The sequence below is a fragment of the Dendrobates tinctorius genome, unplaced genomic scaffold (assembly GCF_039654945.1).
Source record: "Dendrobates tinctorius isolate UK_male_01 unplaced genomic scaffold, ASM3965494v1 ptg000070l, whole genome shotgun sequence".
Taxonomy (NCBI): Eukaryota; Metazoa; Chordata; class Amphibia; order Anura; family Dendrobatidae; genus Dendrobates; species Dendrobates tinctorius.
In genome coordinates, this window is record NW_027361738.1 from 7814387 (window position 1) to 7837805 (window position 23419).

General features: G+C 44.0%; 1 protein-coding gene across 4 annotated transcripts in view; it reads right to left on the reverse strand.

The window, feature by feature from the left end:
* The window catches only part of CREB5 (cAMP responsive element binding protein 5), a 678892-nt gene that overhangs the window by 584372 nt on the left and 71101 nt on the right, over window positions 1-23419 (reverse strand). The window contains exon 2 of one of the 4 annotated variants that reach the window (XM_073581351.1): window positions 10794-10839. The exons of the other annotated variants lie outside the window; for them this stretch is intronic. The gene's annotated coding sequence lies outside the window, so the exon portion shown is untranslated. The remainder of the gene's footprint in view (window positions 1-10793; window positions 10840-23419) is intronic. 4 annotated transcript variants of the gene reach the window in all.

Genomic DNA, 23419 nt, shown 5'->3' on the forward strand with positions numbered 1-23419 from the left:
TTTAAGGGGTCCTTCTACCTGCAGCTCCAGGAAACAGCCATGGGAGCGGCCTTCGCGCCCTCCTTTGCTAATCTGTCCCTGGGGCTGTGGGAGAGGGACCTCTTCCTGTCGGATCGTCAGTCGTCAGTGGACCGGGTCCTACTCTGGACCTGGTGCATTGATGACATATTGATGATCTGGCAGGGGTCCTCGATTGACCTTTCGCAATTCTTTTTGGATTTAAACAGCAATGACCTGAATATCCGTTTGACATACACACATGAGTGGAATTTCTTGACACTATTGTCAAGAAGGATACTACTGGCATGCTGCATACTGATATCTATCGCAAACCTACTGCCACAAACTCACTCCTACATGCGGCTTCATGTCATCCTGGTCATGTCATTAGGGCGGTACCTGTGGGACAGTTTCTCCACTTGCGGCGGATTTGTTCCTCAGATGAGGATTTTGAAAAGCAGGCTGCGGATTTGAGATGTCGTTTTTTGTATAGAGGTTATAGCCGACGGTCCTTGAAAAGAGCATACAATACGGCTAAGCATAGTTCTCGCACATCCCTCCTGTATGATAATAGGTGTGATATGGCTCCTAATAAGGAATCACAAGTCAGATTTATTACTGGCTATAATTCACAGGCCACTAGGGTTCAGGAGGCCCTTCAGAAGCCGTGGCAAATTCTAAAAGTGGATCCGATCCTATCCAAAATTATACCTGAGAAGTCGGCGTTATCATTCAGGAGAGCCAGGAATCTGAGGGCCCACCTTACCCATAATCTCTATGTTGGTGAACCTAGGACAACCTTTCTTAATAGGAGGACTAACAGGCGTGGGTGCTATCCATGTGGCCACTGCGTTGCTTGCCCAAGCATGGATCGCGCCACCACCTTCACTGACTCCAGTGGCAAGAGTTATAACATCAAGAAATCCATCTCATGTGACACACGGTATGTTATCTATTATGCTACTTGTCCATGTGGTCTTATTCATGTAGGCGTAACCACACGTCAGTTGAAGGTGCGCGTGCAAGAACATGTTTTGGGCATTGAGGCATCAGTTGGCCAGGTGGATGCATCCTCGCTGAAGACGATTCCCCGTCATTTCAAACAATATCATGGGAGTAATAGTGGTTTGATCAGATTTAGAGGCATTGACGCCCTTGACGTCAATATTAGGGGTGGCAAGCTATCTTCTAAAGTAGCACGTCTTGAATCCCGTTGGATTTGGACATTGAGAACTGTGCATCCTTATGGGCTGAACGAGAACCTCATCTTTGCCCCCTTTTCAGATTAGATTAGGTTGGAGTTCCCAGTGCCCTAAAAATAAATTTTTTTAATTGTGTATTGACTTTTATTCTTTCTTTCAATTTTAGTTTTCTATGTTCTGTTTGCGGGCTGCTGGACGGATCTGTCACCATATGTGTGTACCGAAAACGAAGTTTCCTTGTTATTGCTGATGAATCAAGTGGACATGCGGTTATTTATCTTATGGACATTATTATTTTATCAATATGGAATTTGTCGAGGTGTACTGATTATTACCTCCTTGTTTCATTTGTGTATAATGTTTCACAAGATAAAACTTAGGGTGCGTTTTTTTTGTGTTTCTTTTGTTTCTTTTTTGTTTTTTTGTGTTATTTTTGGTATGTTTTGCATCGCTATGAATTATCTAATATTACTGGTATAATGTATACGCTAATCCAATTTGTATTACAGGTAATCCTTCATGATAGATGCTGCTATTACTGTGATATGCTATTACTTTCTAATTTTGTATGCATTACTATGTACTGTAATTATATCAAAATTATAATATAAAGCGTTATTTAGCATAATATTAATTAGCCCATTAACTGTATCCCTAGAGTTTTCTTATACTTCTCTTTTGTGTGCCACTATTTGTATTCATTGTTGTGCGGCAATTTAGGCATATTTGCCTGCTTTCAACATGGTGGTATTTGCTATATCTGCTTGATAGCGCATGCGCGGCTCCCCCGTCCTTTCCTGTCTGACAGTGAGGGCTATGGACGTCCGGTCTCGTGGGGCTCCACGTGATCTGTGCGTCACACCTCTGCACTGTCGGCCTGGAGGAGCTGGGGTGTTTCCTGAGTAACGGCTTACATGCCGCATATGTTTTTTCATTCTTACACGCATAGCGTGCGCGTTGTCATAGCAACCGATGATGACTTCCGGTTGCGCCGTCGTTTAATTTCCGGCTATTGCCCGCTATTTAAATCAGCGCCCTTACCTCATTCTTTGCGCCCCCTGACGAAAGGCTTCCCGAAACGTGCGTTGGGGCGGACAAGGCTACCCCGTGGCTTCCATCTGCCTTTCAGTCCAGGTATTATGCACTGTTTGTTTATTTAAATTTGCACTTTATATTTTGCCTGGATACGTGATTATCTAGCTTGACTATATACTGGCATAACATTGGTATTACATCTTGTATGGCTATGTTATTATCTAGCCTGATTTTATACTGTTACAACATTGGTATTATACATATTTTTTAAAATCAGTCGTTAGGTATATGCTTATTATGCACTCATTTGTACAATCATGGGCAGTATTGGCCGACGGGGTATCAGTGTCCTTTTTGGCTGATTGTGATTTTATGATTTTATAGCACATCATATTTGTACCTTGCCTTCCACACTAATAAAGCAATTTTATATTTTGACATTCAGTTGTGTTCTTGGATTCGTCCTCCCCCTCATGTTGTGAATGCTAATGTTAATGTGTTGAATGTGCCTCCAACAGTGGAGGAGTGAGAGAAACCTGATGGTAAGCCACGCACTGACACTACACACACAGGGTTCACAGTGAGGACAGGTGAGAAGACTTCAGGGGAGAGCTCAGAGGTGGAGGGAGGGGATGCTATGGGAAGTGTAGGGCCCCTAAGTGAATCCAGCCTGCTGAGTCTAGGGCCCCTGCAGAAAGAGGAACAGGCCATGGGGGGAGGGGGTGTCCCAGGAGAGGAGCCACCAGGTAAGACCCCAGGGCAGGAGTTCCCCGCATCCGGGATGTCAGGAGGCCAGGGAAGTCTGCCTGACCCGGCGACTTGGTCAGGGGCCGAGGGGAAGCAGGCGCTACCTGTGGTCTCAGCGGTCGTGGCCGCTGTTACCAGGAGTAGGAGCGCTGGAGCCCAAGGGGCCTCACGGAGGTCCAACGGTTCCCCCCCTCTGACCTAGTGGCTGCCGAGTCAGACAGCAGCCAGGAGACAGATCCCAGGGAGCTGACAGAGGATGTGGCAGTTTCGTCAATTCTTGCCACATCGAGTCAGGGATTTCAGGCAGCTTTGGAAGCTGACGCTAGCCTGAAGCTCTCAAGGAGCAGGTGGCACAGCCTTCCCTGGAGTCCAACCACGAGCGAGTGGTCTGGGACCAGGGACGGCTGTTCCCGGGTAACGGTCCAGCAGGGTTCACCGGAGGCGTGGCCCAGGGACCGACATTTAGTGGTACCCTATCCGTTCAGGGCAGAATTGTTGCAGATCGCACACAAGATTCCCATGGCCGGACACGTAGGGATCACTAAAACCAGGGCCAGGGTAGCTCAGCATTTCTACTGGCCAGGAATGAGGACCGAAGTTATTGTCTACTGCCGTTCGTGTGACACCTGTCAGAGGGTGGGGAAGGCAGGGCGGCGCCCCAAAGCCCCACTGGTAACTCTGCCCATCATCGAAGAGCCTTTCTCGAGGGTGGCTGTGGATCTCATTGGACCTCTGTCCACTCCCAGCCGCTCTGGGAATGCTTCATACTAACGGTAGTGGACTATGCCACCCGGTACCCGGAGGCGGTAGCTTTGTCGTCCATTCGGGCCGACAAACTGGCCACTGCCTTACTGGAGATTTTCTCCAGAGTGGGGTTCCCCCAGGAAATGCTCACTGACCGAGGGACCCAGTTCATGTCGCAGCTGATGGAGTCTCTCTGTAAGCAGATACAGGTGCAACATCTGGTAGCCAGCCCGTACCACCCACAGACAAATGGCCTGTGTGAGCGGTTTAATGGCACCTTAAAGCAGATGCTGAAGATGTTGGTCGACTCCCATGGGAGAGACTGGGAGTGGTATCTCCCACACCTGCTGTTTGCCTACCGGGAGGTCCCACAGGCCTCAACGGGGTTCTCCCCCTTTGAGCCCTTGTACGGGCAACGTGCACCGGGGCCCCTTGCTCTGGTGAAGGAAGCATGGGAAGGGGATTTGGCCACCCCTGGAGTGTCGGTCATTGAGTATGTTGTGCGCTTCCGGGACAGAATGATGGCCTTGACACGGCTGGTGCATGACAATATGGCCCAAGCCCAGGCTGATCAGAAGCTGTGGTACGATCAGAATGCTTGTGAGCGGACCTACCAGATGAGTGTGGGTGAAAAGGTGTGGGTACTGGTCCTCGTACCTCAAAACAAGCTTCAGGCGGCCTGGGAGGGTCCATACCTCGTGCACCAGCGGCTCAACACTGTCACCTATCTGGTCACACTGGACCACACCCGTGGAAGGAGGAAGGCCTTCCACGTGAACATGACGAAGGCCCATCATGAGCAGGAGGCTTGTGCCCACCCAGGGTGCAATCTTCCCGAGGAAGGAGAGGTAGAAACCCTCCTGGTTCTGCTCACCCAAGCCAAGGCGAGTGGATCCATCGAGGATGTGGGGGTTGGCCACCAGCTCTCGGAGGACTGAGACAGTCATCCATGACATGGACACCGGCCATCACCCCCGTTCCGGCGTTCAGCGTATTGGGTCTCTCTTGAGGTGCAGCAGCACATGCGCCAAGAGATAGATGAGATGCTGAAGCTGTGGGTGATCCAAGTGTCCAACAGCGCGTGGGCTTTGCCTGTAGTCCTCGTCCCTAAAAAGGACCGAACTACACGGTTCTGCGTGGACTACCGGTGGCTCAACGCTGTGACGTCACCAATGCGTACCCTATGCCGCGCATCAATGACCTGCTCGATCAGCTGGCCGAGGTCAAGTACCTGACCATCATGGATCTGAGCAGGGGGTATTGGTAGATTCCCCTGACCCCTGGGGCACGGGAACGCTCTGCCTTTATCACCTCATTCGGACTGTACGAGTCCACAGTGATGCCATTCGACGTGAAGAATGCCCCTGCCACTTTTCAGAGGATGGTCAACATGCTGCTCGAGGGACTGGAAGGGTATGCGACCGCGTACCTAGATGACATTGCGATCTTCAGTCCCACCTGGGAGGATCACCTAGAGCACCTGTTGCAGGTGCTCGGGCGGATCCAGCAAGCTGGCTTGACCATTAAGCCAGAAAAATGCCAGCTGGGTATGAGTGAGGTCCACTACCTGGGACACCTAGTAGGTGGGAGAGCTCTGAAGCCAGAGCCCGGAAAGGTGGATGCCATCGCATCCTGGCCCACCTCCAGGACCAAGAAGCAGGTGATGTCCTTCTTGGGGACTGCCGGGTACTATAGGAGGTTTGTTCCACACTATAGTGCCCTGGCCAAGCCCCTGACAGCCCTCACCAAGAAGAAGCTGCCCGTCGCAGTCGACTGGACAGTCACCTGCGAGACAGCTTTCCAGGTGCTCAAGACCGCCCTTTCCAGCTCTCCTGTACTACAGGCAGTCGACTTCACGCGGCTGGTTGTAGTGCAGAATGACACCAGCGACTTCGGCCTCTGTGCTGTGCTCAGCCAGGTCGACACTACGGGCCATGAACACGCCGTTCTGTACCTGAGCCGGAAGCTCCTGCTGAGGGAAGTGGCCTATTCCACGATGGAGAAGGAATGTCTGGCAATTGTGTGGGCCCTGCAGCTTCTGCAGCCATACTTGTACGGACGCCAATTCACCGTTGAAACAGACCACAACCCCCTCAGATGGTTACACACAGTCTCTGGGACGAATGGGAGGTTGCTACGCTGGTGCCTCGCTCTCCAGCAGTATCACTTCACCATTCACCACAAAAGAGGCAGGGACCATGGTAATGCTGATGGGTTGTCCCGGCAAGGAGAGGGTGTGGAAGGGCACATGGGGGAACACAGGAATGTGATACCCCCTAGCGCCCTCTAAAGCAGGGAGGTGTGATGAAGGAGCAGCCGCCATCTGGGATATGGGGCCTAATGCTCACCTTATGTCTGAGCTTGGCCTGTCCATTTTGGTCTGAGTTCACAAGAATTACAGGCAGCTAACTGCTCCTACCCCCCCAGGGCCTGTAAGCATATTGAAGAAAACAGGATTTAGAGCTCCAATGTTAAATAGCAAGGTCTTTCAGTATGATAATGAGATAAAGCCAAAGCAGAACTTCAAAGCTTGAGTAGGATCCATGCCAGCATGGGGCAGGAAGGTGCCTGGGGGCTTCAATTAGAATATACCTGTTAGCTGGACACAGAAATACACATCCAGTGTCTCTCCCAGCCTCTTCGACTCCATCCTAGGATCATGGATTATGAGCACACCTTTCGAGTTAGACTCATAAAAAATATCCGCGTGACCCTGAGGAAATCGCACATCAGGCAGTGAGACTCCTGAGTCGGTGAGGGCTCTGAGACCTAAGATATAGAGATTGGCCCTCCACAGCGACCCAATGAGGCCATGTTTGCTCTCCACACGACAGGCAAAACAAACCGCATTCACTGGTACCGCTCGTGTCCTGATCTGATCATGCTGTAGAAAGTTACCCCCTTTCTTAGATATTGGGAATAAGTTCTGCAGGGAGCTAAAGGGTGGAGATTACTAGCCCACCCTCTGACACAGGGGGAGGAACCCAGCATGCTTAAGAACTAGCAGCACATGGCAGAGACACTCACTCTCTCACAGAAGAACCAGACAATGATGATCTAAGAAGGAACTGGGGACAGATCAGCCAAGGGGAGCAGCGGCCCGCGCTTTGGGGTCTGTCCGGCAACTAAGATTCTTGTACCTGTGGACTGCAGAACTCCCGGCACCCACATGCAACCTACAATCTGGTAAATTGACCTCCAGCTTAATATCTCTAAGTCTTGTACCCTTATTGTTATATTTCACTCAGACTGCAAATCCACTGTAATTCCATTGTATAGCTTACTGTATATTTCTGTAATCATCTAGTGCGCCCTTAAGGCAATTAAACCATAAAATTAATCTTGAACTGATGCTTTTACTCTGATTACGAATCTTAGAATACCCAGCGGGTAACAGGACATCCTCCCCGGCGGCCATTTGCTCTTGGTGCAGTTCCCTTACTGACCAGAGAGACAAAGGTGGTGCCGGAGAGCTGTGCCTGTGTAGTTACATCACATTGGTGACGCGGGAGGAACTGGTCTTTCCTCCACACAGGTCATTAACTAGGTCCCCCTGTGTAGTTCTGGGATTTTTGCTCACCGTTCTTGTGATAATTTTGACCCTACGGGGAGAGATCTTGCGTAAAGCCCCAGATCTTGAAAGATTTTCAGTTGTCTTGTATGTCTTCCATTTTCTTATTATTGCTCCGACAGTTGATTTCATCACACCAAGTTGCTGGCCTATTGCAGATTCAGTCTTCCCAGCCTGGTGCAGGGCTATAATTTTTGTTTCTGGTTTCCTTCAACAGCTCTTTGGTCTTCACCATAGTGGAGTTTGGAGTGTGACTGTTTGAGGTTGTGGAAAGGTGTCTTTTATACGGGTAACAAGTTCAAACAGGTGCCAATACTACAGTTAATGAGTGGAGAACAGAGGAGCCTCCTAAAGAAGTTACAGGTGTGTGAGAGCCAGAAATCTTGCATGTTTTTAGGTGACCAAATATTTATTTTCCACCATAATTTCAAAAATAAATCTTGCCAAATCAGACAAGGTGAATTTCTGGATTTGTTTTCTCATTTTGACTCTCATAGTTGTGGTCTACCTATGATGTCAATAACGGCCTCTCTCATCTTTTTAAGTGGGAGAACTTGCACAATTGGTGGCTGACTAAATACTTTTTTCCCCACTGTAAGTGGAATTTTTTAAAGTCATTTTCTACTGCAAGAATAAATATAGCGTCATTTTTCATTAAACATGTGTGACACGACGTACCTATTCCAAAAGCAGACTCAAAATTGCATTGGTGAGTGAGCCAACAGGGAAACTGCCATAATAAGAATCAGTGGCACAGAGCGCAGAATAAGCATGAAATACAAAGAAATATATGTAAAGTGGACAACAAAACATAAAATAAATTAGCAAATACAAAGTTAGGTCTCTAATATGATAGATGTGGTATCCCTGTACCTGGTCTACTGCTGCTGAGTGAAACAGTTGTTGTTTGGCAGTAGATTTGTTCCAGTGTGCCAGAACTAGCTTGGGCTCTATCAGTTAGGAGATGTAATACATTGTATGTGCGTACACTGAGGATCCATAAATGTACATTGTAATTTTTACTTTGCTGCCATCTACTGGTCAATGTATGCATATGAAAATTAGGTGATTACTCTCCTCAGAGCAAGCTAGTGTAGAAAAGGCTGTGAGGAGCCTCTCAGCTCAGTGCACACCTGTGAGCTGGTACAAAGCACAAAGCAGTATAGTCCTGTTTAGTCCATGGAAGGAACAGCAACTATTGCTATTTTGCCTTTAATAGAGAGACTATTGCCTGTTTTCTCTTTCAGTAAAGTGTTACATTTACAACAGGGGTGGGGAACCTCAGGTCTGCGGGCCTGTGATGACCTTTTATCCAGCCCCTTGGCTAGACTCCCTGGGACTGCAGTCCTTGGGCCGGCAGCTGTATTTTCACAACTGCCAGCCCATTAATTTCTTCTTGCTCTGTGAACACATACACGCAGTGCTCACTACTGAGTGCTGAGGCGTGTACAATGAAAGATGTCCTCACGTACGTTATGGGTGGAGTTACTGCGCAACTTGTATGGCCCCTGAAAGATGGTATAAATATCCAGATAGCCCTTAGCAGAAAAAAAGATTCCTCACTCCTAGTTTACAAGTTCACACGTGTGTTTGGCTGCTTGAAATTGCACGAACATCATGGCTGCTCCAACACCAGCATCCAGACACCACCTCTACAGGAGTGCCCCGGGGGGGTCTTATACCATGCTTGTAAGTGCCACCTCTTGCTATTGACAATTGCTGTGAACTTGATCCAAGTGTTTAGGGGTCCAGCGACCCACTTCAGCTATCATGACATTAAAATTCGCAGCCAGTGGAACTTCATTTCCCAGCTGATGCCTCTACAACAGCTGACGTGGCTCACAGCAACGAGAACAAGGATCCCATTTCCCTGTATAAATTATGTGAATGTTTACTGCCTGTCTGTTCAAGGTAAGGGAACTGACTGAAATGGCCAAACACTGAACTCCCCTCTCTCCATCAATCCAATAGAAGCACGGTACTCACCTCTCTCCCATCAATCCAATAGAAGCACGCTACTCACCTCTCTCCACAAATCTCATAGAAGCACTGTACTCACTTCTCTCTCAGTCCCATAGAAGCATTCTACTCACCTCTCTTCCTCCGTCCCATAGAAGCACGGTACTCGCATCTCTCCCTCAATCCCATAGAAGCACTGTACTCACCTCTCTCCACCAATCCCATAGAAGCACTGTACTCCCCTCTGTCCACCAATCCCATAGAAGCACTGTACTCACCTCTCTCACTCAGTCCCGTTGAAGCACTGTACTCACTTCTCTCCCTCAGTCCCATAGAAGCACGTTACTCACCTCTCTCCACCAATCCCATAGAAGCACTGTACTCACCTATCTCCCTCAGTCCCATAGAAGCATGGTACTCCCTTCTCTCCCTCAGTCCCATAGAAGCATGGTACTCACCTCTCTCCCTCAGTCCCGTATAAGCACTGTACTCAACTCTCTACGTCAGTGTCATAGAAGCACGGTACTCCTCTCTGTCCACCGATCCCACAGAAGCACTGTACTCACCTCTCTACCTCAGTTTCATAGAAGCACTGTACTCATCTCTCTCCCTCAATCCCAAAGAAGCACTGTACTCACCTCTCTCCCTCAATCCCATAGAATCACTGTTCTCACTTATCTCCATCAGTCCAATAGACGATTAACAGAGCAACATGCACATGCTCAGCTGTTGCTCCATTCAAAAAAGGGACTCAGGATGCAATTTTTGTGAGGATTACCCCAGCAATTATCAGCCCCAACCCCTTTAAGACCAAAGTAGAAAAATTAAGGCCCAAATGAACCAAGATCAGCAATGTAATTTTGATAAGGAAATATGTAGAATTCAGATGCTCATTCATTCATTCATTCAAAAAGACCTCCATGCGTTATACCAGAGATCTTACTTTAGTCCCTGTCTGGAGTAAAATTTCTTGCAGTAGGAATGGCCCTACTCATTTTGAATTGGCATCACACCAATATTCCAGCCTACCTCTGCCCAATTTAGCAAAGCTGGGACAAACAGGTGTGAAAATATCAAAACAGGCAAAATTTATGTGCAGCGCAAAGTTGCACCAATATTTTGAGCCTTTTCAAAGCTATTGACACCAAAATTGTTACGAAATTGCTTTGATGAATCAGGGCCTAAATATATACTCTATGTATCTATGAACTCTGGAATATAAAAGAATGTTTTCATTCACTGACAGAAATCAGAGACAAAATAATGAGGAATTTAAAAGTAAACTAAACTATTGTAGAAAAGTAGATAGTGTCAATTACTGTCTACAGCTTCATTCACACACCTGTGCATCACGGTTCGAGTAAGGACTGTGATTCATGGACCGGCCGTTGGTCTCCTGGCTTCAACTTGACACTGTGAAACTTGGGTCAGGATGCATGTGGCCAGTCCATGAATCAGACAGTAACACGCAGATGTGCGAGTGAGGCTTTAGCTGCTATGTGTAACTCTACATAGAAATCAAAACAGCACTTTACCTTAAGAAGCAATTGTTGACTGCATCTGAATCATATATACTCTGATCTGAATGAAAAAAGGAAACACATGTTATGGATCATAACCAGAGGAACAGATGGCCAGGCGTACCACTCGCTTTAAGTGATTTAAAAAATATTTGTATGACTAGTCTGGCACACTCTATGGCATATTTATTATGACTACAGCCTGGATAAACAGCCAGTGTTCGGGTGCCAGCAACAGCTACAGACTTGCTGCACTTCTAGACAGTGATGAGTTGAACAAATCATTTGTCATTCAGAGGTTTGGAAGGGTGAAGGGTGCGGGCACTGTTCCCTGTGAGCTGCAGTGCAGCAGGTAGCAGGATGGCTGTGTGTAAGTCAATCATCAATTTAACAACTTACACTATTAAAGGAACATGAATTACACTGAGGGCTACACTAAGAATCATAGGCAGGAGCAGGGTTAGCTTTCTGAGGAACCAAGGCATGGTATCAGAAAACTCCACATCACCCATTCCCTCCATTCGAATAAGTACTTGACCGACCACCATACCAGACATCAGTGGCAAAGTCCACCGGTCCTCAAGTTTTCTATTGGAGCACTAGCCCTATTAAATCAGCTGCTTTCTTATACAGAATAGCTCTGATGGTTACGATGACGTCTATCTCATAGTTACGGTAAGGTCTACAGCATTATCATCAGATCAGAAACGGTATGCAATTGGTTGTCTAAAGGAATTTAGAATAAAAGATTTTTTTCTCCTGCACAATCCCTTTAGAAACATATATAAGGTCTATCTTTCGATGCAAAAGTTATGTCCAGATTCCAAAATTAGCAACCAAAGCCCATGTAAAAAAAAAACTGTGTGTGACCATACCCACAGAGTATATAAAGCAATTTGGGATGTGGAGTTTGAGGGCTCGCTCACACTGGCGCGTAGCATCCCATGATTCTCTCATAGAAGACAATCAGATTATATACGCAAATGACGAGTGTTACCCGCATGTCATTTTACTGTGATCCGATTGTCTCGCATGGCAGAATCGCATCACAGGTGCAGAGGAGACTGAAAAAGTAATATATAAATATTATATATATATATATATATATATATATATATACCTATTGTGATCCTTATTGATCAGTGTGAAAAGTGTGATCATTCAGAATTTTTTACACATTAATTGTGATATAGGAAATTGGATTCAATATTTTAAAAATATTTAATGTAAAAAGTTGTTTTAAAAAATATATTACATCCTGTTGATACATTTTCTTTAAAGGGGATGAAGAGCATTATATCCATCGGTGGCTGATAACATTGTAATATTATTTTTGTTTTAACAATTTCCTCCAAAAAAAAACTCGGACCACCTAGCCATAGAAATGAATCCTGGGATAATATTTGCTGGATGGTTAGATCCTTTCCAGCTATTTGAGTAAAGAGTCATAAGAAAAGAATAGTATGTGATCTCTCACACTGGAAGAATGAATCTTTAACTAATAAAGCAGCCAGGCATGCGGATTATTTTCTACAGGAGAAAAATGTGATTTGTGACTGGTGATTCATGTCTCCGTTTTTTAAGGGGGAAAACTCATCTTGAAATATCCGACTCTTTTACAACTTGTGCCCAACTCACAATAATCCATGGGTTTTAAAGCCCATCTGAATTGCTTATTTTGACTACACTTGCAAGTGTAGGTCAATAAAAAACATTACTTAGTCTGCAGAAGAGATTTTCGGAGCTGCCAGAAGGGATGCCAAGGCACGTATATGTTTGATTAGATCACTTGCAGAATGGGGTAAAGTAGAGGTGATGAAGGGTAAATCTGTGTATTTGGCCAGGAAACTAGTGTCAGATGCATTTCTGAAATTCAAGCCAAATTTCAAAGTCCGGGGGAAATCCAAGTTGAAATGTGAGTAAAGCAGCAGTCTCTCACTACGTATGATATCATTGTGGGCATGGGCTCTAGGCAGATCATTCTACTATGTCTATACACTCTACCTTAATGTATGTCCTATAGGAATACCACGTTTTCTCTTTAGGACAATGATGGAAGGGCTAAAAACTATAAGGTTGTTGGCAAATATTCAATATGTGTATCTGCCTATAAATACACTTATGGCCGAAAGTATTGGCACCCCTGAAATTGTTCCAGAAAATGAAATATTTCTCCCATAAAATTATTGCACATAAACATGTTTTGTAATACACATGTTTATTTCCTTTGTGTTTATTGGAACACAAAAAAAACTGAGAAAAAAAGGAAAATTGGACATAATTTCACACAAAACCCCAAAAATGGGCCGGACAAAATTGTTGGCATCTTTCCAAAATTGTTGGTAAACAACTTTGTTTTAATCATGTGATACTCGTTCAAACACACCTGTGGCAAGTAACAGGTGTGGGCAATATAAAAATCACACCTGAAAGCAGATAAAAAGGGAAGAAGATCACTGAATCTTTGCATTGTGTGTCTGTGTGTGCCACACTAAGCATGGAGAAGAGAAAGAGGAGCCCAGGACTGTATAAAGGCTTAAAAATCAAAATTGTTGAAAAATAGCAACAATCACAAGGCTACAAGTCCACCTACAGAGATCTTGATGTTCCTTTGTCCACTGTGCACAACATAATCATGAAGTTTACAACCCATGGCACTGTAGCTAATCTCCCTGGACGTGGATGACAGATAAAAATTGATGAAAAGTTGCAACATAGGGTAGTCCAGATGGTGGATAAGTAGCTCCAATCAAGTTCCAAAGAAAATCAAGTTCCAAAGAGATTCAAGCTGTCCTGCACGCGCAGGGTGCATCAGTGTCAGTGCGAACTATCCATCAATATTTGAATTAAATGAAACGCTACAGCAGGAGATTCAGGAGGATCCTACTCAGAGACATAAACAAGCAAGACTGCAGTTTACCAAAATGTATGCAAGCCAAAATTCTTTGGGTAAGGTTTTGTGGACAGATGAGACCAAGATGGAGCTTTTCGGTAAAGTACATCTTTCTACTGTTTGCGGAAAATGAAATGAGGCCTACAAAGAAAAAAACTTAGTACCTACAGTCAAATACGGTGGCAGCTCAAAACTGTTTTGGGGTTGTTTTGCTATCTCTGGCATTGGGCAAAGCATCATGAAGTCTGAAGATTACCAAAGGATTTTGAGTCACAATGTAGTGCCCAGTGTCAGAAAGCTGGGTCATGGGTCTTCCAACAAGACACTGACCTCAAACATACTTCAAGAAGCTCCCAGAAATAGATTGAAGCAACGTGCTGGAGAGTTCTGAAGTGGCCAGCAACTATTCCGGATCTAAATCCCATTGAACACTTGTGGAATTAAAAAAAAGCAAAACTGCTGTTGGGAGAAGGCACCCTTCAAATATGAAAGACCTGAAGCAGTTTGCAAAAGAAAAGTGATCCAAAATTCCAGTTAACAGGTGTAAGACGCTTGTTGATGGTTATAGGAAGCGATTTATTGCAGTTATTCATGCCAAATAGTTTGCAACCAAATATTAAGTTCAGGGTGCCAACTATTTCGTTGTACTTATTTTGGGCGTTTTGTGTGAATTGTCCAATTTGCCTCTTGTTGTGTTGTTCCAATACACACAAAGGAAATAAACATGTTTATAACAAAACATGTGCAATTGCAATAATTTCTGGGAGAAATACTTCATTTTCTGGAACAATTTGAACCCCTTAGCGACAGAGCCAGTTTGCAGCTTAATGACCAGGCCAATTTTTACAATTCTGACCAGTGTACCTTTATGGGGTAATAACTCTGGAACGCTTTAATGGATCCTGCTGATTCTAAGATTGTTTTTTCATGACATATTGTACTTCATATTAGTGGTAAAATTTCTTCAATAAGTCTTTAGAAAATTTTGCAATTTTAAAACTTTAAATTTTTATGCCCTTAAATCAGAGAGATGTGTCACACAAATTTCTTAATAAATAACATTTCCCACATGTCTACTTTACATCAGCACAATTTTGGAAGCAACATTTTTTTTGTTAGGAAGTTATAAGGGTTAAAAGATGAACAGCGATTTCTCATTTTTACAACAAAATTTACAAAACCATTTTTTTTAGGGACCACATCATATTTAAAGTCATTTTGAGGGGTGTACATGACAGAAAATACCCAAAAGTGGCACCATTCTAAACACTAAACCCCTCAAGGTGCTCAAAACCACATTCAAGAAGTTTATTAACCCTTTAAGTGCTTCACAGGAACTAAAGCAATGTGGAAGGAAAAAATTAACATTTAACTTTTTTTTGCAAAAAATTTACTTCAGAACCAATTTTTTTTTATTTTCACAAGTGTTAAAAGAGAAAATCAACCACAAAATTTGTTGTACAATTTCTCCTGAATACGCCGATACCCCATATGTGGGGGTAAACCACTTTTTCAGCACACGGCAGAGCTCGCAAGGGATGGAGCGCCGTTTGACTTTTTCAACGCAGAATTGGCTGGTATTGAGATCGGATGCCATGTTGCGTTCGGAGAGCCCTTAATGTGCCTAAACAGTGGAAAACTCCAACAAGTGACCCCATTTTGGAAACTAGACTCATTAAGGAACTTATCTAGATGTGTGGTGAGCACTTTGAACCTTCAAGTGCTTCACAGAAGTTTATAACGTAGAGCCGTGAAAATAAAAAATCCATTTTTTTTCCACAAAAATGATCTTTTCGCCCCCAAATTTTTATTTTTACAAGGGTAACAGGAGAAATCATACCCGCACAGTTGTTGTGCGATTTGTCCTGAGTACGCCGATACCCCATATGTGGGGGAGAACCACTGTTTGGGCGCATGGGAGAGCTCGGAAGGGAAGGAGTGCCATTTTGGAATGCAGACTTTGATGGAATGGTCTGCGGGCATCATGTTGCATTTGCAGAGCCCCTGATGGGCCTAAACAATGGAAACCCCCCACAAGTGACTCCATTTTGGAAATTAGACCCCCTAAGGAACTTATCTAGATGTGTGGTGAGCACTTTGAACCCCCAAGCGCTTCACAAAAGTTTATAAACGCAGAGCCGTGAAAATAAAAAGTCTTTTTTTTTCCACAAAAGTGATTTTTTTAGACCCCAATTTTTAGACCCCCAAAGTTGGTAAATAGTGGAAACCCCTCAATTCTTGCTCCAACCCTAATCCCAACACACCCCTAACCCTAATCCCAACCCTAACCCTAATCCCAACCCTAATCCCTAATCCTAATTCTAACCCTAATCCTAGTTTGCCCTAACCCTAATTCTAACCCTAGCCGTGACCTGAGCCCCAACCCTAACCCTAGCCCAACCCTAACCCTAACCCTAGCCCTACCCCAACCCTAACCCTAACCCTAGCCCAACCCTAACCCTAATGGAAAACTGAAAAAAAAATATTTTCTTTATTTCATTATATTTGCCTATATAAGGGGGTGATAAACGGGGGGGTTATGTATTATTTTTTCTATTTTGATCACTATGATCGTTTATCATAGTGATCAAAATAATGAATGGAATCTGCCAGCCGGAGCCGGCAGATTCCCGGCGGGCGCACTGCGCATGCGCCCGCCATTTTCAAGATGGCGGCGCCCACCGGAGGACGCCGTTGGGACGTGGGACCACCGGGAGGGGACGGAGGGCCACGGAGAGGTACCGGGGGGATCAGGGACCCTATTTCTCTCTCCTCTGAAGTGCGATCACATCAGAGGAGAGAGAAATTAAATGTAAAATTGCGGCTTTTTTTTTTTGCAGTCGCCGTTATAGGGTTAATAACGGCGATCGCAAAAGCGGGGTCGGTAAAAACCGACCGATTCATGTTCTCTGGGGTCTCGGCTACCCCTGGCAGCCGAGACCCCGGAGAAAATCCGACACTGGAGGGCACTATTCACTTAAATCACAGCGCCGTGAATTAACGGCGCTGTGGTTTTAGTACCCTTAACTACCGCCGTTAAAAGGCGTATCGGAGGTCGTTAAGGGGTTAAGAGTGACAACACTTTCGGCCATGACTGTATATATGTACCTTGGAGGCAACTCATGTGTATTATACATGGTGAGTATTTATAAGGGCCAAATCTTGGTTGACCCTATTTTTTTTAAATTATGTGGTTAGAACTAGTGATGAGCGAGTATACTCGTTACTCGAGATTTCCTGAGCATGCGCTGGTGATCTCCAAGTATTTGGATGTGCTCGGAGATTTAGTTGCATGATTTGCGACTTGTAGACAGGATGAATACATGTGGGGATTGCCTGTTTGTTAGGACCGAGAAAATAAGGGTTAAAAACGTCTTTAAAGCAGTATTGTAAAATATGTCTGTGTTCTGCGCTATTAGGTTTTAAATTATTAATACAATGAGATATAACATACTTCTTCTGAACACACATCTCATGTTACATATCAGAGGAGGCATAGGAAAGCTGTCACGTCTCCAAGATATGTGTTAAGATAGAATTTCTGACCGTTATCTTAGAAGAAAGAAGGAAGATATGGCTCGATAATATTTCTTTTTAAGCCTATCATTGATATATCATATTTTCCACTAAATAAATGGCCAAATGCGCAGAACCAGGCAACATTGTTTATTGTTTAGCAGTATTATTTACGTATCCACAGCAAACTATGATGTCAGGAGAAATTCAAGTCTTTGTAGCAATAAATTAGAAATGTGGCTGGGTGGGTCAGTTTACTTAGAGCATAAAGAAACAAATCAAAGCTCACATAAAAAATTAAGGAACAGGCTGAAGAGTGCTCTTACGGGGAGCCGAGAAAGAAAACAACTCCAGGATTGCAAATCAGATTGATTGCTAGAACGATATAGTCTTCGGACGTATCGGCTGACTGTTTGACATTTCCTTATGTAAAGTTTTCACTTTAAAATAATGCTCTTAAATTGACTTTTATAAAGATACATGTGTGTGTGTGTATATATATATATATATATATATATATATATACTGCTCAAAAAAAAGGGAACACTATAACATAGGATGTGGTATTTTAGTGTTCCCTTTATTTTTTGAAGCAGTATATATATATATATATATATATATTGTATTTATGTTTCCCCTAGAAAAGTTTTCCAGCCTTCTTTACACGATATCAGTGTATTAATGCCAAAAAATATGTAGAAGAAGCAATGTGTTTAGTAATGACTACCAAAATGTGGAAAGAAGGTACATCTGATGACACTGCAATTCAGAAACCTCAGAAAAAATGTAAGAAGGATCAAAAGGAAAACACAAAAAACCAGGATAGCAACAGAAAATTGACCCCTAAAAATTCACTTTTAATTAGATAATTTTAAAAACTTTGGACAATACCAGCTCATAGGGTACAAGACAATAAGTCACCAAAAGACCACCAGACAAAGAATATATAAATTATACTCAGGACAGCTACACTAGCCCTAATGGGCCCTAGTGAGGCCCTTCCTGATCGCCGAGGTTGACACCCTAGTTGTTGATGATATGGCGCCCCTGCTCAACGTCGGTGACCCTGGACAAAAACGCTTAGGAAAACGCATGCAAAAACGCTTGACAAACGCTTACAAAAGCGCGTCAAAAACCGCATGCGTTTTCCCGGGAGCAGGGTGTGCGATTCTGCTCAGGTTTATTCTGCTTCAGAATCGCTACGTGGGCACATAGCCTTAAAGGGAATCTGTCACCCCTTTTTTGAGATATCATATAATGATATCATTCAATTGTGTGTCACATAAGGATTCTCTTAGTACTTTTGCTTCCCCCTGACCCCGCACCTTTCATGTATAAATACCTTTTTATATCGGTTCAGATGTATGTAAACTGCCGCTGTCCAGTCCGCTCCCCCTCCCTGTCTTGCTCTACACAAGAAGAAATTCATAGAACAAGACAGGGAGGGGGGAGCAGTTGAATAAGCCCCGTCCAGCGGACTGGACAGCGGAAGTTTACATACATCTGAACCGATATAAAAAGGTATTTATACATGAAAGGTGCGGGGTCAGGGGGAAGCAAAAGTACTAAGAGAATCCTTATGTGACACACAATTGAATGATATCATTATATGATATCTCAAAAAAGGGGTGACAGATTCCCTTTAAGGGAAACTGATATCTGATACATGTTGCTCGATCCATAGACAGCATGTATCAGGCACTGGCTGTATGATCTCAGCAAGGTAGATTTGGCTCTGGAATGTTGCAGTGTTTCAGAGAAAAACATACTTTAAAAGAGCCACGCTAATGCCATTCCCCTGCGGCTTCTCCCCGCCCACTGCCTTGGATTGACAACAGGTCTCCTTACGTGTACAATGGGAGAAGGGATGAGTGCATTAGGACATGGGTGAGCAAAGGAAGTGTAACTGAGTGTATATGCAGAAGGAATTAGAGCCAGTGACTAAACCTAATTTTAGAAGAGAAGGAAGATCCGGCACTGAAGACTTGATAAAATCCACAGGAAACTTTATTCACATATTTTCATAATAAAAATTGAAAGGGGAGGAAGACCCCCACGCCTTACACGTTTCGAACCCCACAGCAGGTTCTTCTTAAGAAAGCCTCTGAAGAAGAACCTGTTGTGGGGTTCGAAACGCGTAAGGCGTGGGGGTCTTCCTCCCCTTTCTGTTTTTATTATGAAAATATGTGAATAAAGTTTCCTGTGGATTTTATCAAGTCTTCAGTGCCGGATCTTCCGTCTCTTCTTACATTTGCTACACATGGTGGTCAGCCAATGGATCCATAGGCACAACCGGCTTACAGGACTATTTTTGATGAGCACAAATCCATTTCCTTTTTTCCCATTTTTTCAAGTTTATACCTAATTTTACCCTTGGGGATTGTGAATTTATTATGATAATGACTTATATTAGGATGATGATTTCATAATTATGGTTGTTCCATGCATTGAACAATACGGTGCTATGTTACCAGTTATACTGTATATAAGCAAGATGATTCACGACACTTGGTTCTGGTATAATAACATTTGTACAACTGTATTTATATACAGTATATGTATAAATGTGCTTTAATATATAAGCATGGTACATTTATATATACACGGTAGTAAAAATGTTATTATACCAGTTCCAAGTGTCCTGAATCAACATGCACACTATATACTGTATGAGAACAGGGATGGTAATACAAAGGAAAAGGGAGGAAGACTAGGGAGACTAGGTTACCATTAGTGAGACTCTACATACCCACGATTCACAAGTCCATCCATGCCTCTTCATCACTGCTTTGGTCTTTGTTCATTGGCTGCAGTGGTGATGTTGCTTTTACAGGGCTAGTAGCTGCTGAAACCAATCACTGGGTTCAATGGCTCCACTAATGTAAATGCCAATAGCCGCTGAGGGCAGTCCATGTGAGATCACTGCTGCAACCTATCAACAAAGATCCAGAGAATTTGCAGAGAGGATACGCTGGAACCGGGGAAGGTGAGTAAAAGCTCAGTTTATTTTATGTCTACATTCTATGGCGTGTTGTGATAACAGATGGATTTGCTAAATGCATGAAAAATATTACACTAGAAGGTAGAACTGAACCTCAAAAGTCGGCCCTTTGCCTATGTGATTTGGTAGGTCCATCATTTATGAAGACAAAAACCATATGTTTTGGTCTTCTTAGTAATTTAGAAACATTAATTCTGGATTTTGACTGTAAAAGTCATGATGAGACAAGTAGGTGCCTTGCAGTGATTTGTGGGGCATTTAGTGGGTGTAATGACGCCTACTAGTTTGACTTTTAAAGAAGATGTCCACGATAAAAAAAAATGGCTGCCTTCTTCAAAAAAACAGTGCCCCACTTAAAATAGCCAAATTGCGTAGCCAAACACAGCAGAGTTCTGATTAATGATGACGTCCAAGAACAGCAAAAAATCTGAATTCTTCTCTGAGATCCTCCATCAACAGAAGACAAAACTTAGTAACAGGCTTTTTTTGTGGGACTTTAGACAAAAAACTGTTGAAATGAAGCTATGGCACTCATTGCTAAATAGCTTTTATGAATAACACATGATTAACAGAGCGGATGTAGAAAATGTAAACCCCTGATTTTTAGGCCTTGCACAATGGTTTAACTAAAAGTGAAATAGCCATATGCGTAATGTCAGCTCCAAAGGAAAAGCAGCCATCCTAGGGATAAATAATAATAAATAGTAATGGGCCATTGTTGCCTTTATCTTCATGGTTAATATCAGCTACCAATTCATCACAATTCTCCAACAGCTATACCATTAGTAAACATAAGAGAGGGCCAATTCTTTTTATTTCTCGTGGGGAATCTGGTTTTAATACAGCAGCATAAATTTTCAGTCAACACCCAAGATCACCATGGAGAAGGCAGGGAGAAAACAGCAAAACTTTCTGCCGTCTGCGCTTTCCAAAGTGGACGATGCTTTTGCTAGATCCCAGGTGGAAATACTGGATGCGATCCAGTAGCTTAATCTGAAGCACAAAGAGCAGGAAATCAGTGGTACAATATGGCAAGAAGTCAGCACCTTATCGTGTGTCACACCACCTGTCTGTGCCGAACTACACCCGCGTCATTAATCTATGACATACCTGAGCATCCTAGGAGTTGTAGTTCATGAGCAACCGTACACTCACAGTTATAAAAGTCACTGGCCGTAAGTGCCCCTGCCACTATCCCTGAGATGGAAATGACTGCTCTGTCCTAAGGTTATGGAAAAGGTTTGCATTATCATATATCAGTGAGTAAGCCCAGCCATCGGCAAAGCAGTGCTTTTATGTATGTACATTATTATTAGTGCCACATTTCAGAGCTGGACTCCCACCCATCATACAACAGCAATCCTCTATAACTAAGGAAGATGGAAATACCACTTTAACTCCTTCCTGCAATTTCGGCATGGGGAAAGCATACGCTGAGAAGCTGAACATGAGCCATAAGCAGCAGGTTTCGTGTGGAAAGGAAAAAGTGGAAAAATCCGTGCTGCTAGTGGATGGTAATAAATCCAGGTACACACTAGGATAATGTGCGAGCTTTATTTTGTCTACGCGTTTCGAAGTACCCTACTTCTTCTGGACAACAAAAAACATATGATACATTGCAGGTTACAGATATGTATATATATATATATATATATACACTCACTGGCCACTTTATTAGGTACACCATGCTAGTAAGGGGTTGGACCCCCTTTTGCCTTCAGAACTGCCTCAATTCTTCGTGGCAGAGATTCAACAAGGTGCTGGAAGCATTCCTCAGAGATTTTGGACCATATTGACATGATGGCATCACACAGTTGGCACAGATTTGTCGGCTGCACATCCCTGATGCGAATCTCCCGTTCCACCACATCCCAAAGATGCTCTATTGGATTGAGATCTGGTGACTGAGGAGGCCATTTGAGTACAGTGAACTCATTGTCATGTTCAAGAAACCAATCTGAGATGATTCGAGCTTTATGACATGGCGCATTATCCTGCTGAAAGTAGCCATCAGATGCCTGTTCTTAGCTGAGAGGAGTGGTACCCAGTGTGGTCTTCTGCTGCTGTAGCCCATCTGCCTCAAAGTTCGACGCACTGTGCGTTCAGAGATGCTCTTCTGCCTACCTTGGTTGTAACGGGTGGCGATTTGAGTCACTGTTGCCTTTCTATCAGCTCGAACCAGTATGCCCATTCTCCTCTGACCAACAAGGCATTTCCGGCCACAGAACTGCTGCTCACTGGATTTTTTTTCTTTTTCGGACCATTCTCTGTAAACCCTAGAGATGGTTGTGCGTGAAAATCCCAGTAGATCAGCAGTTTCTGAAATACTCAGACCAGCCCTTCTGGCACCAACAATCATGCCACGTTCAAAGGCACTCAAATCACCTTTCTTCCCCATACTGATGCTCGGTTTGAACTGCAGGAGATTGTCTTGACCATGTCTACATGCCTAAATGCACTGAGTTGCCGCCATGTGATTGGCTGATTAGAAATTAAGTCTTAACACACAGTTGGACAGGTGTACCTAATAAAGTGGCCAGTGAGTGTATATATATATATATATATATACACAGTGAATGAAATAATTATTTGATCCCTTGCTGATTTTGTAAGTTTGCCCACTGACAACAAAGGCATGAACAGTCTTTAATTTTAAGTCTAGGTTAATTTTAACATTGAGAGACAGAAGTTGAGTTAATGCCAAAGACCTTAATGTTTGTCTCATCTGACCACAGCACCTTCTCCCAATCACTCACAGAATCATCCAGATGTTCATTGGCAAACTTCAGACGGGCCTGCACATGTGCCTTCTTGAGCAGGGGGACCTTGCGGGCACTGCAGGATTTTAAATCTTTACAGCATAATGTGTTACCAATGGTTTTCTTGGTGACTGCGGTCCCAGCTGCCTTGAGATCATTAACAAGTTCCCCTGTGTAGTTTTAGGCTGATCACTCACCTTCCTCATGATCAAGGATACCTTACAACGTGAGACTTTGCATGGTGCCTGTGAGGGATCTCACAGGGGAAGGGGGGCGTCGACTTCACGCATCTCAGGGGAGGGGAGAGAAAAGCCTGCAGGGATCGGCTCTCTGGCGCCACCACTTGCTCCAGGTCAGACAGGGAACTGCACCGAGGGCAAATAGTCGCCGGAAAGGCTTCCCTTATAGGTACGAATAAGTGAGGCACTCCCAGTGAGGGGGGATATACATCACCAGTCCAGGCTGGGGATAT